The 18200-nt window shown below is 52.2% G+C and overlaps 1 pseudogene; it reads left to right on the top strand.

Annotated features, from left to right (window-relative positions):
- The first annotated feature begins 385 nt into the window (after positions 1–385).
- The window catches only part of LOC124075497 (two pore channel protein 2-like), a 29832-nt pseudogene continuing 12017 nt past the window's right edge, over positions 386–18200 (top strand).

The raw sequence follows: 18200 nt of genomic DNA, 5'->3' as shown, positions 1-18200 counted from the left end.
GCGCATATATTAGCTCATTTAATTCTCCAAAGAAGCTCTGGAGAAAGGTTCCCTTCCTATTCCGCTGATCGGAAAGCAGGGTACACACAGTGCCTCCCTGGGGCGCACGGTCTGCGCGCTGGGCCAGGGGCTGCTGACCAGGCCACCCTTGCGGTCCCCGCGGCCCCGCACGCGGTCCGCCCCTCCCCGCCCCAGCCAGCGCGGCCTGGAAAGGGCCTCCGGGGCTCTCGCCGCTGGCCGGAGCAGGTCCTTCGCCCCGGGGCCGACCCGCTGTGTCACGTGGAGGGCCCAGCGCAACCGGGGCCTCCCGCGGGTCTACTGGGGGCAGAGTCCGCCGGCGCGGCCCCGATGCTGGAGCATCCCTTTCTGGCGCGCGGCAGCCGCGATGCCCAGGACCGGCCCAGCCGCGGGGGTGCGTCGCTTGCGCCCGGAGCCCGGCGATGAGCCTCTCGCCCAAAAGGTAAGGGACGCCGCCCGCCGTGCCCGAGGGCGCCCGGATCGCAGCGCGTCCGGTCGCCCTCTCCGCTCCAGACGCCTCCCCAGAGAAAAGCCCCAGGGAGAAAACCAACCGGCTAAAAGCCAGCACCGGCTGCCCCTGTGGGGACGTGGGGCTGGGAGCCCGTCTGCTTGGGGAGCTTTCTCTGTCCTCTGCACCTGGAGAGCCCCAGGTGCTCTGGAGAGCGCACAGCCAGGAAGCGCACAGTCCGCTGGAGCGCAGCCCTGCGCGTTGGGGGTCACTTGGGAGCTGTCAAGCCTGTGCCACAGGAGAGGCCTCCCATCCGCGGGGACTGAGCCAGATTGCGTGGAGACCTGATTCCAGGTCTTGCTGGCCTGGCTCCAGAGCCGCGCACTGCGCTCTGTACCTGCAGGAAAACAACCGAGGGTCCCAGCGCAGGATGGGGATTGCAGCCCTGGCTCTTTCTGGGCCTGCGGGACCCAGCTCCACAGTAGGCTCTGTGTGTTTGCTGTGACAGACAGGCTCCCCTGGATGACTTGGAGCTTCCAAGCAGCTGCTACAGGGCTGCGCCCTTTGGCGGGATAAGAAACAGGGTGGAGAGAGAGGCAAGAACCCCTGTTCTGATGCAGCAGTTTCCAGATCACGGGCTGGTCTCCTCCTTGAGCCTCTGTAAGGTGGGATTGGTAAATCGCAGTCACCTTGGTGGATGACCACACAGGTTAGGTCCAGCTCAGTGTCTGGCACACAGTGACGCTGGGCATTTCCTTCAGGCCATGCAAGTGTGTAGGAGGTCAGAGTGTTTTAGTCCTGCTTCCCATCTTTGCTGGGCTGGCCCTGTCATTCAACTCTGGGCTGAATGGTATCCCCTGCTCCTTTGCTCCCCAGGGGACTATGTAGCCTGCTGGAGAGAGTCCACAGGGCCCTTATGTGTGGGGTGGAACACTGGGCTTCCCATCTGGCCTGCTGTTCTCCCACAGAAGTCAGGCCCCTTCCAACAGGTGGATTCTACTAAGTCCTCTCTGTGAGTGAGTGGGTGAATGAATGAGTGAGCAGGCAAAGGACAGGAGGAGGAGATGGTTTCTTGGTTCCCAGTCTTGCCCTTGGTCCCAACATCTACAAAATGACAGGCTTCGTTGTGATCATGAGAGCCCTTCCTCTGTGTGTTTCATATTTCTTTGTCTAAATAAGAGACGCATGCAAATGACTAATAATTTGAGAGATCAAGAAATACAGCTGGGCATGGTGGCACTGGCCTGAAATCGCAGTGGCTGGGGAGGCTGAGGCAGGAGGTTCTCAAGTTCAAAGCCAGCCTCAGCAACTTAGTGAGGCCCTAAGCAACTTAGCAAATAGAAGAAGAACAGAAAATAAGTCAGAGTGCTGGCTGACTCCAGTGTGAGCCGTTTTGTTTAATGCATGTCTACAGGAGCCAGAGATTTTGCGACTCCAGATCTTTCAGAGACCTCCTCCAGGGAGCAGGCACTAAGGGTAATGCACCTGGTACCAACAGACAGTCCTCAGCAGAGCCCCATATTTTCTGAGGCGGCAGAACATCTAGATCTGGGGAGGTGGGAGGCCAGTTGACTGTTTAATCTTTTGTAAGTTAGCTTTGGGTCACAGAACAGGAAACTGCATAGTCCCTGAAAAATGCATCAGCATCCCTCACTTTCAGAGTTGAAATAGAAATATCCCAATGCTAGTGATTCCCAACCTCACTGTTGGTCAGACTCATTGGGAAGTTTTTAGGAAAGTACTTTGTTCAGCTTTGCCCCTGAGATTCTGATTTTACTGGTGAGGATGTGGCTCATGCCACCAGTAACTTTAAGGCTGCTGGGGATTCAGAGGTGCAGCCAGGGCTGAGAGCCTGTGCCCCATGCTGTTTCTTGTCAACTGTCCTCTGTGGTCACCTCTTGATATTTTGTGTGCTTCTATTTGAATGTTCTCACTCTTCAACTTTTTCATGCAGGTCTGTGATTACTCTTGTCTTCAAGCTCTTGGGTCCCTGGTGTTACCTTATAGCTATTTGCAGAGAAGTTCTTGTGAGGGGAAGATGGCAGTTACCAGAAGCCTGCAGAGGGCTGGCCAGGGCTCCCTGGGAGCACGAGAGAGCAGTGTTGGTTTCATCTGCACTACCCTCAAGAGCAACATAAAACCAGCCAGCTAGGTGGGAATGATTCAGTGACAGAGGGGACAGGGCTTGTGATGACCTGGAGGGCATGTCCCTTGCCCTAAGAAAAGCACAGTCACCTACCTCCAGCTGTGTCATGGGGTCGATCATAGATTGCAAAAATGCTCACCAAGTCTTCTGATCCTTGAATGCAGGCACTTTTGCAAGATGACTTTGCAATTCCTTTCCATACAGTTAGGGTGCATTTCTGCAGCCCTTGAACCTGCAGTTGGCCATGGGACTTGCTTTGGCCAATGGGACATTAGCAGATGTCCACAAGCAGAGGTGTGCGAAGCCCATGAGTGTTGGTGCTTGCTCTCTCGATGCTCTGGACGCACATGGCCAAGAGATGTGAGCAAGACCCTCCTAGAACACCCAGTGCTCATGACCTTCAGGATCAGCTAAGTTGGCTCTAAAAAGGGCTGCCCAGCTGACCTGCAGAACATGGGAAAATATTAAGTGTTTGTTCAGGTGATGAAGTATCAGGGCAAGCAGCAAAAACTAACTATAACAGCCCCACCTTGCCAGATGTTATCCATCTTTTAAATAGGAACCATAAGTTCAAATTTTTGTGTAAGTTCCAGTTTTGAAAAAATTTGAATTAGTAGCCAACATCCTAAACACATTCTACAGGCCCAAAAAAACATACCTTTAGAGTGTACTTGGCCTGTGGGTTGTTGGTTTGCAAGTGGCTATGCTGAGGGACACGAGGTATTTGTCCTAATGCCTGTTTGTGGTCACTCATTCACTCACCCTTCTTGCCAGAGTGGCCGGTGCCCTCCACCCTTGGCTGCTATCTGTACGGGATGCCTGCTGTATGGGCACTGCCCCAGGTTCTCCGGGTGGTCTTTCCATGCGGAAATGTGGGATCGCTCGTCCTCCTGGAGAGAGTGCAGTGTGAGATGGAGTCCAAGGAAGGACAGTGGGAGGGCAGCGCCTAAGCATGAGATCAGGCGTGGGGGTGGGGCCCGCGGTGGGCAGTGGACAAGGAATCCCATCTGTTTTGTCAAGAGAACGTTGTTCCTGGAGGGAAAGCCAGGGAGAGAAAGTTGGAGAGAGGGGATTGTGCGGCCCCTAAAGGCCAAGCCAAGGATTTCCCACTTGGTTATCTGGGCCAAGGAGAGTAGCTCTAAGGGAAGAGAAGTCACTGGCAGCTTTTGCACAGGGCGCCCTGAGAAACAGGGGCCTGCTCTGTTTATCCACGTGCAGGATGAGTTTATGGCAGGAGCAGAGGTAGGCACGACAGGGCCAAGACTGTTTGTAGTGACAGACGGAGTGTTGGCATTGGGAGGAAAAACCCGAGTGGAAGAATGTAAGTTAAGACGTGTGGGGACTTCTCTTGACCTTGAGATACGGCTAGTTGTGCTGATTTTCTTATCTATATGAACAAGACATGTTAGTGTGTTTTCAAAGCACTTCCATCAGCAGCTTCAGATTCCCGGCTCCTGTCGCCTGCCGGCCTGACGGTCTCTGGGGCTCGTGGTGGTCACTCCTACGGCAGGGGAGACTGAAGAGGGTGTCTGCTGGGCATTTGGAAGGAACGTCCTTGCTCTCCCCTGAGAACCTCTGGAATCATCTGTGCCTCCTTTCTGTGCTCTCCCCTCCCTTCTAAGGCTTACAAAGTTGGGTCAGGAGGGGAGGGAGGAAACACAGCCATTTAAAATCCAGTTTTAAATCTCGAGGAGAAGAGGAAATCTCACAGCTATGAGAAGAGGAGACAAGGGAGTCGGGGAGGTGCATCCCTCATGGCGCCCTGAGAACTGACGGCAGGAGGGAAGCCGCAGGGAAGGGCCAGTGTAGACCCTGCTTCCCACTCTCACTGACCCTCAAGTCACTTTTGAACTTTAAAAAGCGGATCCCAGGTCCCACCTCCTGGAGATTCTGACACGGCTGGTGTGGGGTGTTCTTGGCACCAGGGTCTTTGAAAGCTCCCCAGGGAGTTGACCCCTGCCGTGGGGACTGAGAACCCCTGTGTCCACCAGGGCCCTCTGTGGGCTGGTGCAGCATGTATGAGGTGCCTCCAGGGGAGCATCTGTATTTGGCGGTTGCCATTTTCATGGTAGATACGCACAGTGGTTCCCATGGGCTATCATTTGGATCTAGAATGTTCCCCAAAGTCCCATGTATTAAAGACTCCATCCTCAGCCTGTGACTCTCTTGGGAGGTGGTGGAACGTTTAAGAGGTGGGGTCCAGTGGGGGATCTTAGGTCATTAAGGGTGTGCCTTTGAAGGGCACATTGGGACCCTGGTCCCTTCCTGGCTTTCTCTTTCTGCTTCCCAGCTGCTGTGAGGTGAGTGGGTAGCTCTACCATGCACTGCCTGCCATATTGTGCTGCCTCAATACAGGTCTAAAGCAACAGGGTCAATCAAATGTGAACTGGATACTCGGAAACTGTGAGCCAAATAAACTTTTTTCTCTTTATTAGATGAGTGACCTCAGGTCTTTTCTTACAGTGGCAGAAAGCCAACTAACACACCATATGAACTTGAAAAGTATAAAGTGTTGGAATGGGGTGTCTAAGATAGGTCACTTTCTTGGGTTGGATGAAAAGAATTTGTTTTCTGGGAAGACACAAATGGCTTTAGTACAAGTAAGCGTGCTTATTACAGTTCATCTGCTGAGAACAACGTTTCCCAAGTGAAATGGGCAGGAGAGCTAGAAGTTGCACAGTAGCAGGAAGGAGGGAAGTAGGCCCAGAAGGCAGAGCAGATGAGATTGCAAGTGGAGACAGATGTCAGAAATGTGCCTCTTGTTAAGGCAGGGAAAGCCTCGAGAGCACTTCTGTGGGCTGCTCCTGGAGCAGGCTTGGTGTTACAGAGCCTGAGCAGATCTTGACAACCCAGGGGTGTCCGGATGGCCAGGGGCACTGGAGGGAAACCTGTGCTGGTCTCATTAAGGTCTGTGGTCTGGGTGATGTCTCACAGAGATAACCCCCTGGCCTGGCTCTTGGGGATGGTGGGAGTGGTTTTCCCCATCCTCCCTCTGGAGGGCGGGTGGACGGTCTACCTCAAGCTTATGAGTGTCAAAGGGCTCCTGTCTCCGGGTCCAGTCATAAGGATGTTATTAGCTTCATTTTTTTAAATTTGTCTTCCTGGGTGTCAATCAAATCCAGGCCTTGTACATGGTGCGCACACACTCTACACCAAGCCCTGCGTCATCTTCTCAAACCAGGAACAGCAGCAACTTTAAAAAGATATTGCTGTAAATACTTTTTTAAAAAGTCAGAATTCTCTGCTGTCCCAGTATGATCTTTCTGAGGTTTAATAGGACTTTCATTTTTTTAAACATATATTTATTTTTTTTCTTTTTCTTTTTTAGGCATAAAAGTCAGTAGAATCTATTTTAACATTTATATAAGCTAAGGAATTTTCTTAAAGTTGATGTGCATGCACTGAAAAAAGCTAGAAACAAATCAACTCTTATTGATACAAGATGTTTTTTACCTAAAACAGAATTCTAAGAGCATCATGGGAAACTCTTTCTCAATATTAAAGATGCTTGATGGAAAAATAATTGATATTAATAGTTTTTCTATTAATATTTTATTAGATATGTTAAAGAAAATGTATAATGTGTCAAAAACATATATAGTGCATCTTAGGTTTTGGTAATGTGCCCTGGGGAAGTGTCCTCCTGCCCTGGAATGCGTGTGACTCCAAAAGCGATTCATTCTTACAGCAGTGAATCCATCTCTAAGAATATCGTTCTGCATCAACTTTTAATTCAAGCATTTCTTTTTCTGTTTGGATAATTTTTAACAGCTTTATTGAACTATGATTGACCATCTGCATACAGTTTGGAATCTTTTGACCCTATGAATACGTGATGCATTTTTAAGATTAACTTGCCTGACCAGTAAGAGACACCCATTCAAAACAGGCAGGAAGATGGCTTCTGTTTACAGTGGATAGCTCAGGCAGTCAATTAGCTTATCAGACTATTTTTCTTTCTGAAGTATATGGAAAGGGCTAAATAGCTGGTCAGTGTGTGTATGTTCTTATCTCATCGATGCAGAATCAGAAATGTGAATCATCACACAGGGAGGCAGCAGTCCTGGCCCTAAGGAAAGGCAAACAAAGCCTCTAGAAACCCCTTCGGGTGGTCGGTATTAGCAACTGTTTAAAATCGCATCACCCTTAATGACAAGCAGGAGAATGTGCATGCGTGTGTGTGTATGTGTTTGTGCGCACGCACACGCGCATGCTTACCTGCACATGTCTTCTTTCCCATACCATTTGGAGGCCTGTGGGATATCTATGTCTTCTTTCATCAAGAAGTAATGCACTTTTTTAATCCTACAAAAACACTCATAGGGCCCCAAGATATTTATGTGTGCATGTGTGATATACTTGTGTGTGTGTGTGTGTGTGTGTGTAATATACAAAAGAATGTTGAGCTGAGCACAGTGGCACGTGCCTGTAATCCCAGCACTTGGAGGCTGGAGTAGGAGGATTGTAAGTTCAAAGCCAGCCTCAGCAACTTAGCAAGCCCCTGTCTCAAGGGGGGAAAATAAAGGCCTGGGACGTTGCTAAGTGGTTAAGCTCCCTGAGTTCCATCCCCGTACCCACCCACATAAGAATATGTAATGCAATATGTTTGAATAGAAAAAAAATGAGAACTACCAAAATGATAAGTTGCTTGTTAAAAAGAATACAACTCTGTGTCCTGTCAGGGATAACGTCCAGAACATATTGGATGAAAAGTGTCCACCATGAGTTACATGAAAGCCTTGTGACTGGTTTTCAGTTCCATGTATGTATAGAGTTCTACCTTAAGTAGATTTGGAAGACAAAAATAATTCACTTGTCAGATTTCCCCTAAAAAATCCCCTCAACTACCCACCAAGTGGCTTAAATATAATTTTGGTTTTATATACTTGGGTTTGTGTGCATATACTCATATGTATATTTGGACTGACAGAACCTCTATTTATGTGTAAATATGCCACGTAAGCCATGTACATATTCTGTTCAGTGCTTTCTTATTTTCCTTCCTCAAATGAGAACCTGTAATTGAGTTCTAGAAAATGCAGTGTGCACATGGCCAGCTCTGCTGCAGGATCCTTGGTCCCAGGGGACCCACCAGGAAGGGCACCTATGGCTCTGCTGATGGTGGCAGCCTCTAGGGAGCCGGGCTGGAGGCGGAGGGGCAGGGCTCCCCTCCATGCCTGATGCATTCCCACAAGGAAAAAGCAGTCTAGTTCCTGTCTGATGTTTTCTCCCTTCCAGAACCTTCTCTTGGCAGCTGCCTATGTTTCTGATGCCCAGTACAACAGGAACGTTCTGTTCTAAACGTCCCCTCGGGCCATCAGGTAATTAAAGCACCCAGCTGTCCCACTTGTCCACCTTAAGTTCTAGAGGTTGAGACAAACCTGGAGGCATTCTTTCCACAGGAACTTTTCAGAGGGGTCTAGGTACGGCACATAATTTGGGTAAAACCCAAGAGCGTTTTGTTCTGTGGTGCTGGGAGCCGACCCAGAGACAGGCCTGTGCTAGACAAGTGCTCCACCACGGAGCTGCAGCCCAGCCCCCGGGCCTGGTGGTTTGGGTTAAGTTCTAAGAGCACAGTGTCCCACGTGCAGGGAGCATCCGGTCAGTTAAGAGCAGATCAGGGGGGGCGTAATGGACACCACCAGGGCCAGGAGATGGTGTGCCCAAGCTGGACGCACAAGGCCACCTTTCTTCCTAGCCAACGTCACCTGGAGTGCAAAGGAGGGCTTCTCTTTTCCCTTCTGTCACCTCCTAATGCTACCCACACATTCACTCCTTTCCTGGGAATCCAGCCTTTTCTATCTCCCCCTAAAGCTTCAACTAAGACCAAGCCCTCGGCTAGAGTAAGGAAAAACCCTCTCTTACATCAGCGCTCGGTGTCAGTGTCTCTAAAAGCAACAAACAACCTCGTGTGCCCAGGCTGCCAAGCAGGAGTGGGGGGGACTGTCCCACCCTTCGGGGATCTGGCGTGTGGCAGCCACATCAGTCCCGAGCATACCGCGTTGAGATGGGCTGTGCACATTTTCACATTGGACTCAGCTACGCCCACATGGCATTAGGTCACTTTAACTGAGGGTTCACTTTGTCAGTCTCTGGTTCAGGAGTGTTCTCTTATTACTGTCACAAGGTGCTAAAGCTGGCTCGAGACTGTCCACCAAGTGTGCTTTGAGATATGATCATCATCTTGATGTTTTCTGTTAGTGTTTTATAGTTTGAGCTCAAGTAAATACTGCCCCTGCTCCTGAGAACCTAAAGGGCATGTGACCCATGACGAGTCTTATTTATTTATTTGTTTATTTACCTGTTTGTTTGGCAGTGCTGGGGATGGAACCCAGGACCTGGTGCGTGCTGGGTACTGCTCTACCACTGAGCTACTGCCTCACCCCTGGCCCCTGTTCGTCTTTGCACAGAAGTTTGAGTGCTATATAACTCCTGCTCAGTTGTTATAACCATCTTTACTGTTTTTCCTCTCCAGACTTTACTATTTTTATAACCACTGGGCCATGCGGATGGCCATGTACTTCTTCATCTCTGTCAACCTCTCTCTTGCCCTGTTTGAGGAACCGGTGCTGTTCCTGCTACCGTTCTTGGTAAGCATTAGAAAAAAAGATGGTCAACAAGACTTTGTCACCGATGAGTGGGGCCCCTTGCTTCTCCCTTGTTTTCCTCAAATGTCAACAAATAGGAATTTGACTTTATTTTTTTCTTCCTGGGGCTTCAGAGAATTCTGACTGCTTGTTGGCTAATGTGCCAATCATAAGGGATTTTGAGGGCAAGGGAAGTTTCCGGTCTTCTGTTTTATGAAGGGGAAATCATTCTGGGATGGTAGGAAGGATGTTTTAAAAGTTTGTTTAATGCTGAGGAGACAAAGTCATCGTGTGGTGCAGTGAAGGATGCACATCTGCCACAGGTTCAGCTTTTGTGGTGGTCATAAATGGCAGGAGTATTTTTTAGTGCTCGGTGCCTGGTCACAGGGGATTTTGAATGACACATCCCAGGAGGGTCTGAATGATAAGCTGATGACCTGCTCAGGCTGATATCTGACTCATCACTGCTCCCACCTGTCACAATGGCTGTCATGTGCTGAGTGCTCTGTCCACCAGAGCTCTCTGCGTGGTCTGTGTTCTCCTTAGCCTTGCTGATCCCCATGAGATGGGCAAAGCCCTCACCACCTCCTACTCACCCATGAGGAAGCTGAGCCTTAGGAGGATTGTCTAACTTGCCCAAGGTTGCTTAGCCACAAATGGGGAGCTGGGCCCCCAGCCAGGTCTGTCCAACTTCAAGGCTGTTGCTTTCTAATGATCACAGGGTTATTTATTCTTCTGTACTTCAGTTAGCTCTTGCTGTGTAATAAATTATCCCCAAACTCAAACATTTAAAACAGGGTCAGGACACTGTGGGCTGTGGGTCACATTTGGTGGCTGCCTGTTTTTGTACAGCCTGTGTGCAAGAATATGCTGCCAACAGAAGGTCTGCATTCCCTGCCAAGAAATGTATCTGTTGAAACCCAGTCCACAGTCTGACAGTATTCGGCAGTATTTTGGGGGTGACTAGGTCATGGGGTGACATCCTCATGAGTGCAACTAATGCCCTAATAAAAGATGCCCTAGGGAGCTCCCTGGCCCCTGCTAAAAAAAAGGCTGTCCATGAAAACCAAACCTGCCAGCACCTTGATTTTGGACTTTCAGCCTCCGGAACTGTGAGAACTACCTTCCTGTCGCTCAGGTGCCAGCCAGGCTCTGGTAGTGGGAGATTAATATTTTGTGACACAAAGGAGTAAAAATCAGAAGTATGGTTTGGGAGGCCCCAAAGCAACATTCCCCACACTTCCATAAGCTGAAGATTCTGTAATTCATGGACTCTCTGGACGGAAGCCTTTTAGACCTGTGACTGTCCATATGAACACGGGCTCTGTGGGGGCAGAGATGAGCACTCCCAGGCCGGGCAGGGTGTCTTTCGTCCCTCCCTGGTGCTGGCCCCGCCTGACCCAGGTGACAATTCACAAGTGTCCCTCTTGGCCCTTGCCTCTTCTCCCGAGTCCTCACCCCTCTTTGGGCCATTGGTCCTGTGCAGCTCCAGGGTGGCCATCTGGGTTTCAGAGTGTCCCTCCAGCCAGCATTGCACTGTCTAGAGGCCATGTGTGTTTGGGACCTTGGCCCCTTCCAGCATGATCACTCAAGCCCAGATTTGCACAGAGGTGTCCTGGGCTTACCAGGCCCTGGAGCCCACAGGGCTGAGCTGGATGACAGAAGGTTTTTCAGAGGATACAGCCCAGTCCTTGCCCAAGACCCAGGAGGCAGGGGAGATGACTGTGTCCCTCTGCTTTCAGGCCCAGAGCTGACCCCTCCCTTCCTGTCCCTTAGGGTCCCATCCCTCTGGCCCTCCGCCCAGCCTTGCCCTCCTCCTGGCCTATGCCAGGCTGCCCCTTGCTCTTGTCTTCCTACTCTGCTGCCCTTTTCTCCCATTGGTGGAGGGAGAGCCCTGCTATGGAAGTGTCACTGTGTCACAGCAAGCTGGGGCACATCGTGGCTGCCACTACAAGGCTAGCCAAGTACAGCAAGTTAGGGGCTGGGGCCCTGTGACCCCTGGAGGGACGCTGGTCAGGACTTCATACTTCCCATCGATGGCCTGCCCCCTCTCTGAACAGCCAAATCCATGCAGCATGGCGGAAGGACTGTGATGTTGAAGGAATGAACCGCCATTTCCAATCACATCTCTGGGAGTGTCTCAGTCTGTTTCCTAAGACAAAATGCCTGAGACCAGGTCATTTATAAAGAATAGAAGTTTCTTTCATCCGTGGCCCTGGGGACTGGGCAGTCCAGGTATCTGGTGAGGGCTTTGTGCTGCTTCAGAGCATGGCAGAGGTGGCACGTGGGAGACAGCAAATGCTGGGACTCCCTCAGGACCTCTCCTCTCATAAAGCCATAATGCCACCCCTCAAGACCTCCTCTAACCATGACCCCTCCAAAGGCCCACCTCCAAATACCATGAACATAAGACTCTGGGAATTAGGGCTCCAACACGGGACTCCTGGGGACACACCCAAATCACAGCCAGGAGTTGCCCTGCTGCTTGAGCAAAGGAACTTCTAGAAGCCTCTTGTGTGTGAACATGGGAGTGTGAGGGCATGGGACACCTGCCTGTGTCCTCCACACCCTCCTCTTTCCTGAGGGACATGTTCTGGGTCTTCAGCTGCTGCTATAGCCCCCAGAAGCTCTGCCCCTCTGGGTCACGTGCCCAGAGGCAGGTTTCCTCTGGAAGCAACCATTCCCCTCAGCAGGGAACTGGGCACAATTTTCTGTAAAATTCAGGGCCGTGGCTAATTCTTGGAGGGTGCTGGGAAAGGTAGGGTAGGGGACATGCGGGGACTGCAGCCCATCCTGCTGGTGGCAGGGCACTGAGCTCACACCGTCTTCCCCCTGTAGGCCACCTCCATCACAGAAGTGCTCTGCCTGACTGCGGTCTTTGGGAGACTGGTCCATTTTTTGCCAAGGTCACTCCTCAGGTTTTCTGGAAGGACACCGAAAACATCTGCATCATGGTCACCATTGCAGTGAGTGTTCATTGCTGTGTCTGCAACCAGCAGTGGAAACCCTGAAGAGGAAGCTTCTGGAGGTTTGCTTTGCCAAAATGACATGGCTCTGTCATGGCCAAGGGCAAACTAAGAACAAACTGGCAAAATGTGACAGCATTTTCGCTTCCACAGTCCCAGATTAAAGGGGGAAAGAGAACAATACTCTTACAGAAAAATGGCTGAAATTAGGTAAGGGTGACTCATAAAATGATAAATCATGAGATGGCTCATCTAGAAGATGGTTAATCTAATTAAAATACGGATTAAAGCAAGAATATAACAGCGGTGGGGGCTATAAAGCCATGCAGCCGCGCTGAGAGGAAAGACCCCGTCCTGGGCCCCTTGGAGAGAGAGGAGCCTCCTGCAGGAAGGTTCTTGGCAGTTCCTTTCAGAAACCGTCAAGGTGCACATGCTCACACCCTGGCCTCCCATTCCAGGAATTTAGCAAAGAAGGACGCTGTGACCAAATCCGCGGTGGCTGAGCTGGTCCTAATAGTGACAAACTGGAGATGACCCGGTTTCCTGAGAGTAGGCAGGACAGGAGCACGTGAAGTTGAATGCGGTGCAGCATGCAGCCTGGGAAAGTGGGGCTGAGGGTGACATGTGTTGTCGGGGGTGGGGGGAGGGAGGTGGGGCGGGGGGAGCTAGCCATCGGGCCTGAAGGGCAGGTGGGTCACACCCTGGTTAAAGAGAAGAAGAGGAAAGGAGGTTGTATATTCGTAGAAAGCTCTGGAAGGGCATATGGCAGGCAGGGTGATGCTTCTGAAATGCTCGGTCACGCAGAGGGGCTCCTGAGTGACTGGGAAGGACGCCTCCTCATCAGCAGGTCCGCGTGTCTGGGCCTGCGGATCCAGAGCTCAGTCCCACCCTCTGCTGTCTCTGTGTGACGCCGTCCTCCCAGGGTCATCCAGAGGCACCGTGAACACTGCCGGTGGGCATAGGACGCGTGCTGCCTCTGCTGTTGCTGTCCCCTGATTCCTTTACTGTATGGCCCTGGCTCGCTAGTCGCGGCCACATCAGGGGTTCAGCTCAAGTCCAGTGGGAGCAACGTCCCCTCCTCTTCCCAAGCAGCTCCCAGCCATGGGCACCTGGGGCTTCCTCTCCCATCCTCCTCCTCTCCTATACGCCCGGCCACAACGTGGTCCAGGCCTGTCACCCTCACCTGTCTGTCACCTCGACTTCAGATCCCAGATCTGTGTGTTTCAGATGCTCCTACCAGACGCCCACCTGGATGCCCACTGCAGACCTCCCCTCCCTTGCTGCAGAGTGTCCGTGAGCCTCTCGGATGACCGAGCCCGGGACCCCTGGGGTCTGCACCCTTCCCACCTGTGGTCTTCAACCCCAGCCAGCCCAGATGCCTCTGTGCCCCGCATGGACCCCCACTCTTCCTCTGCGCAGGGTGGTTCCTGTGCCTGGAAAGCCCACTTCTCGCCCTTTCTCTAAAGATTGGCTCATCTTTCACTCTATGTGGGCAGAGCCCTCACAACATGCAGAGTAGCTGTACTTTCCCGATACCCAGGAACATCTTCATTTTCTATTATGAAAAAGTAACGTGAACACTCTTCATCTGAGGAGGTACCTGTGACCACGAGTTTGGGTTCAGTCCCTAACAGTGCGGGTGGGTGGAGGATGGGAGGGAAAGAAAACTGTTAGGAAAGAAAGAAAGAAAATCCTGTGTGTGTGTGTGTGTGTGTGTGTTATTTTGGAAGGAACTTGCCCTTGGTGTTGCACCGCGCCCTGCAGGAGGAGCATCCATGCCCTCTGCTGAGGTCCCCCCTGGGTCCTCAGATCCAGCCCAGTGTGTAGAACGCAGCGGGCACCCAGCTGTAAACACCTATGTCAACACACAGCGGTCCCTGCTTCCGATCATCCAAGGGCTTTCCATGGGCTGGCAGAGAAAGCCAAAGCCATTGTCCTGGACCCGAGGACAAGTGTGTTCTCTCTTCCTGCTGTCCTGCCTGTCCCTCTCTCGTTCCATGGAGGGGCCTCCCTGGGTGGTGGCACTGCTCAGCCCCTACCTCCCATTCCTGTGTGGCTTCCGCCAGGCCTGCAGCCCTGCTGAATGGTGTGGCCCTCTCCCCGCGGCTCCCTGATCACGGGTTTCCCAGTGCTGTCCTGATCGCCCACACAGCGCAACATGGCCAGCCCTGTCCTTCCCACTGGATGTGTGGCCTGCAGGACAGCCCTCTGTTCTCTGACACCTCAGAGGCACTTTGTAAGGAATTCTGTGAGGCTGTCCTGCCTCTGTCACAGAGTGGCCTCATTCCTCGTCCCCCCACTGTTGCCCTTTTGGGAGATGATTTCCAGGGTTCCCAGGTTCTGGGCATAGGAGCTATCTTCCTAGCCTGGCCCTTGAGCCACCTGCCATTGGTCTTTGTCACTTGCTGCTGCTGCTCTCCATCTCCCCCTGGGACCCTCTGCTTCCCCAACTCGTGGGAAAGCCCTTCCCTATCCTCCCTTCCCATCTTCCACCCTCTTGAGTGGGGCTGGGAGACATTTCAAAGCTTGGCTGGTCTTTAGGGTTGCGTGGGTGCTGCTCCCCTCCAGCTGTGTGGCACGTCCTTGTCCGTCTCTCCTGCTGTGCTGGACCCTCCCCGAGGGCTCTCCCTGGGTCTGCGTGTCTCACCACCAAAGGGGCTGAATCCACATTGTTTGATGATACTGATTTATTCTTCTTTTACTTATATTTTCCCAAGATGCACTGGGTTCTTCTTTTGCTCCTCATTAATCTTTTGCATGCAAACCTGATGTTAATAAAGTACACAGGGGTCTCTGGATCCTGTCTTTACCTCTGACACTAGGTTAGTTCAGGACAAATGAAGAATAGTCAAGCAGGATGTAGGCTGGAAGCATGGAGCATGTGATGCATGGTGAAGGCTTAGATCAGACCATCTGGATTTCAGTCCAGTTCTTCCCCTTTTTAACTGTGTGATCAGAGGGCCCTGTGCTTACCCTCTCTGGGCCTTGTGCTCCTCCATCCAGTGATAGTGCCTACCTCATTATTGTGGTGAGGCTAAAATGAAGTAATCTACAGAAGGAGTTTATTATACCACCTGGCACATAGTCAAACCTCAGATGTTAGCTATGATGCATGCTATATTATGCTATTTCCAAAACTTGCCTTTTACATAACACTGTGACTCCCCTGGGTAGATAAATGTGCACCCACGTGATCATTTCCTCTGTCCTTGACAGTGTGACATTGATGCCTCTGTCCTGTGCCTCCCACAGCTGACCTTGATTGATCTGATCATCTATGGGTCCCTGGAAGCTGCTCACATCCACAGCATCAGATGGTCAAGGGCCTTACGGCCAGTCTTCTTAATTAACTTCCCCGAAAGTCACCAGGTAAGGGCACAGTTTATGAGGCACGATGGCTTGGTTTGGTTTCTGCAGAAACAGCTGATTTTGGTCAACAAAATTGATTCCTGTCTTTCCAGATCCGGAGGGCCTTCCACAGCATCCGGAATATGCTGCCGGACATCCTCTAGGTCTTCCTCCTGTTCCTCCTCAGCATGCTGATGTTCTCCTTCATGGCCCTGAGCTCTTTGGGGACAGGTGATCACATCTCCCTGAACCTTCGCCTACTCGGCTGAGCTTTTGGTAACAGGAGCCTGTCCCCAGAGCTTCCTTTCCCAGCACTCTGAAGGTGCCCTCGGAGGGGAAGAGTCCGAAGCCACGTGGGATTTGTGTGCCTGGTTTTCACTTTGTGCTTTTGGATCCTCCTGAGGGGGCTGAAGACAGCGGAAGGGATGCCCTACTTCACCCGCCTCCTGGAGATCACATTTGAGCTCTACGGGCTCGTCACGACAGCCAGCAGTCCTGACGTCACGTATGTGGCCCATCCAGGCTCACGGGCTCCTGTTACCTAGTGGAGTTGGAGTTGTTGGCGTGCGTGAGGACCGGTTCCATCCCAGCCCTGCAGACAAACCAACCAGCAGACAGACAGACAGACAGACAAAACAGCTGTCTCCTGACAGAGCATCGCTCAGAGAGGGAAAAGAGGGACTTGCTGTTTAATCATATTTATTGTAAAAGCATTGAAGGATATAAAATTTGACGGTAATGGTAGCCTAAATTTAGATGGGTTCTTTTAAAATGGAAAGCCACGAGAGGTATTTGTAAATATTCTGCTCTTAAGTATTGGAGCCCGTTTTCTATTCTGGAATCTTCTCTGAGTCTTGATTTAAGGGCCTGCTCTGTCTTTGGGGGGGAGCCGTGGTGGGTTCTCCCAAGCACGCTTGTCGTCGTTTGGCCGCAGGAAACAGGAGAGGCAGGTGAACAGCACTTGGCATCGCCGTACCCTCGACGTGCCAGTTCTCCGCCTGTGTGGATGCTGCGGGGGAGGAAAACCTGTGTTTCTTTCTAGCGTCCTGTTTGTTATGGATCTGCCTTGTTTCCTGGGTCTGAAGTGATGGAGCCATGCTGCTCTGAGCAGAAAGCCCTTCCAGAGTGTGGGCGGGGCTCTCCCTGCACAAGTCCCTGAAGTGCGTGGGGAAGGGGAAGGCGTCTGTCATCCAGTGATGGGCAGGACCCTCAGTGTGGCTCTTGCTGCTTCTGGGGCTGGCCCTGGTGAAAACATAAGCCAGGGAAGCCCCTGTCCTGCTGTGTCCTCATGGATCTTTTCTTCCAGCCCCCCAACCCCTCCTGCAGGAAATCCAGTTTCCATGGAAGTGGTTTAACTGTCGCGTCTCCTCCTGGCCAGTCGTTCACGGTGCCCCTTTCATTCTCGCTGACGTCAGGGGAATCTATCTGCCCCTCCCGCCATGCAGCATGGCCATGCTTCCGGTTCCCTCCATCACTCGGGGCAGGTGGCTCTCCTCCTAGGTCTCCATAACTGCGTGCGAGGGAGAGAGTTGGATGGCGACATGGCTCAGGTCCTGTCCGTGTTGAATGCTGGCGCCTTCCTAAGGCACCAAGAATGTCAGAAGGGCAGGTTTGGAGCGAGCTTCAGCATTAGGGACGGGGATGGCTCTGGGGACCCTTCGCAGCCCACAGGGGAGAGGGAGAGTGGGCAGGTTTGCCAGGGCCTGTGAGAGAGGGGATGTCACCTGAGGCCAGCCTGATAGGCCACAGAACCTGGATGGGTACCAGGGAAACATGACCGCCTCCTCCTAGGATGCCTGCCTACACCTTGCATTGGTTGTACTCTTCGTACTTCATGACCTGCATCATCATCAACAGCCACATCTTCATGTCCGTCTTCCTGGCCGTGGTCTACAACAACGACAGGAAGCACCTGCAGGTAAGTGCCTGAACCTGGAGCTGGGGGCCAGGAGGTGGGAGCGCCTCTGCTGACCCTTTAGGCCTTGCGCCATCCACCTCAGTAGGGCCTTGCCATTGCCTGAGTCAGGGGAGGGGCGCAGCAGGCAGCCTCGGCTCTCTGTCTCCTCGTCTCTCTGGCTGTCTTAATGGAGCTCTGTGTCCCTCTCCCTGCGTCTCTCTCCCCTCAGTGGTGCCCCAGCCCCTTCTTTCTGGAATCCTTCCTCTGGGGCGGAGTGGAGTCTGGAGCCTTCTGCTGTCCATCTGTTTCTCACCACAGATTGTCCTCCACGGGCTCCCTCATTGGTAAGATGAGTCCGTGACCGCAGGCGTGGTCAGCAAAATTGACGTGGAGCAGGGAGGGTGACGTCCTGGTCATTGGCTGACCCGTCAGTGACTCTCCCTGGACTCCTCCATGACCTCCACGTGTTTGGTGTTGAAGAAACGGACATCTTCTTGAATCTTCTCTTAAAACACCCAACTCTTCTTTTCTAAGGACGAGGTTCGAAAACTGGCCTCCCTGAAATGTCACCAGGTGCTAGAGGCATTCCGCCTTCTGAAGGTCAAGGTGGGCACCTAGGTTGCAGTGAAGGAGGCTGCGTGGAAGCAGCTGGTGAAGGCGGTGGTGCCCGACATCAGCACCTCCCACCTGGAGCTACTTCTGAGGACCTCAGACGAGGGACAGAGGGACACGTGGGTAAGGAGCCATCACCTCTGATGGCCCTCTTCACCGTGCTTCCCAAAGCGATGGG

The sequence above is a fragment of the Marmota monax genome, unplaced genomic scaffold (assembly GCF_021218885.2).
Source record: "Marmota monax isolate L192 unplaced genomic scaffold, Marmota_monax_Labrador192_F-V1.1 WCK01_AAM20220418_F8-fsc00657, whole genome shotgun sequence".
Lineage (NCBI taxonomy): Eukaryota > Metazoa > Chordata > Mammalia > Rodentia > Sciuridae > Marmota > Marmota monax.
This window is presented reverse-complemented; position numbering and strand designations above follow the sequence as displayed.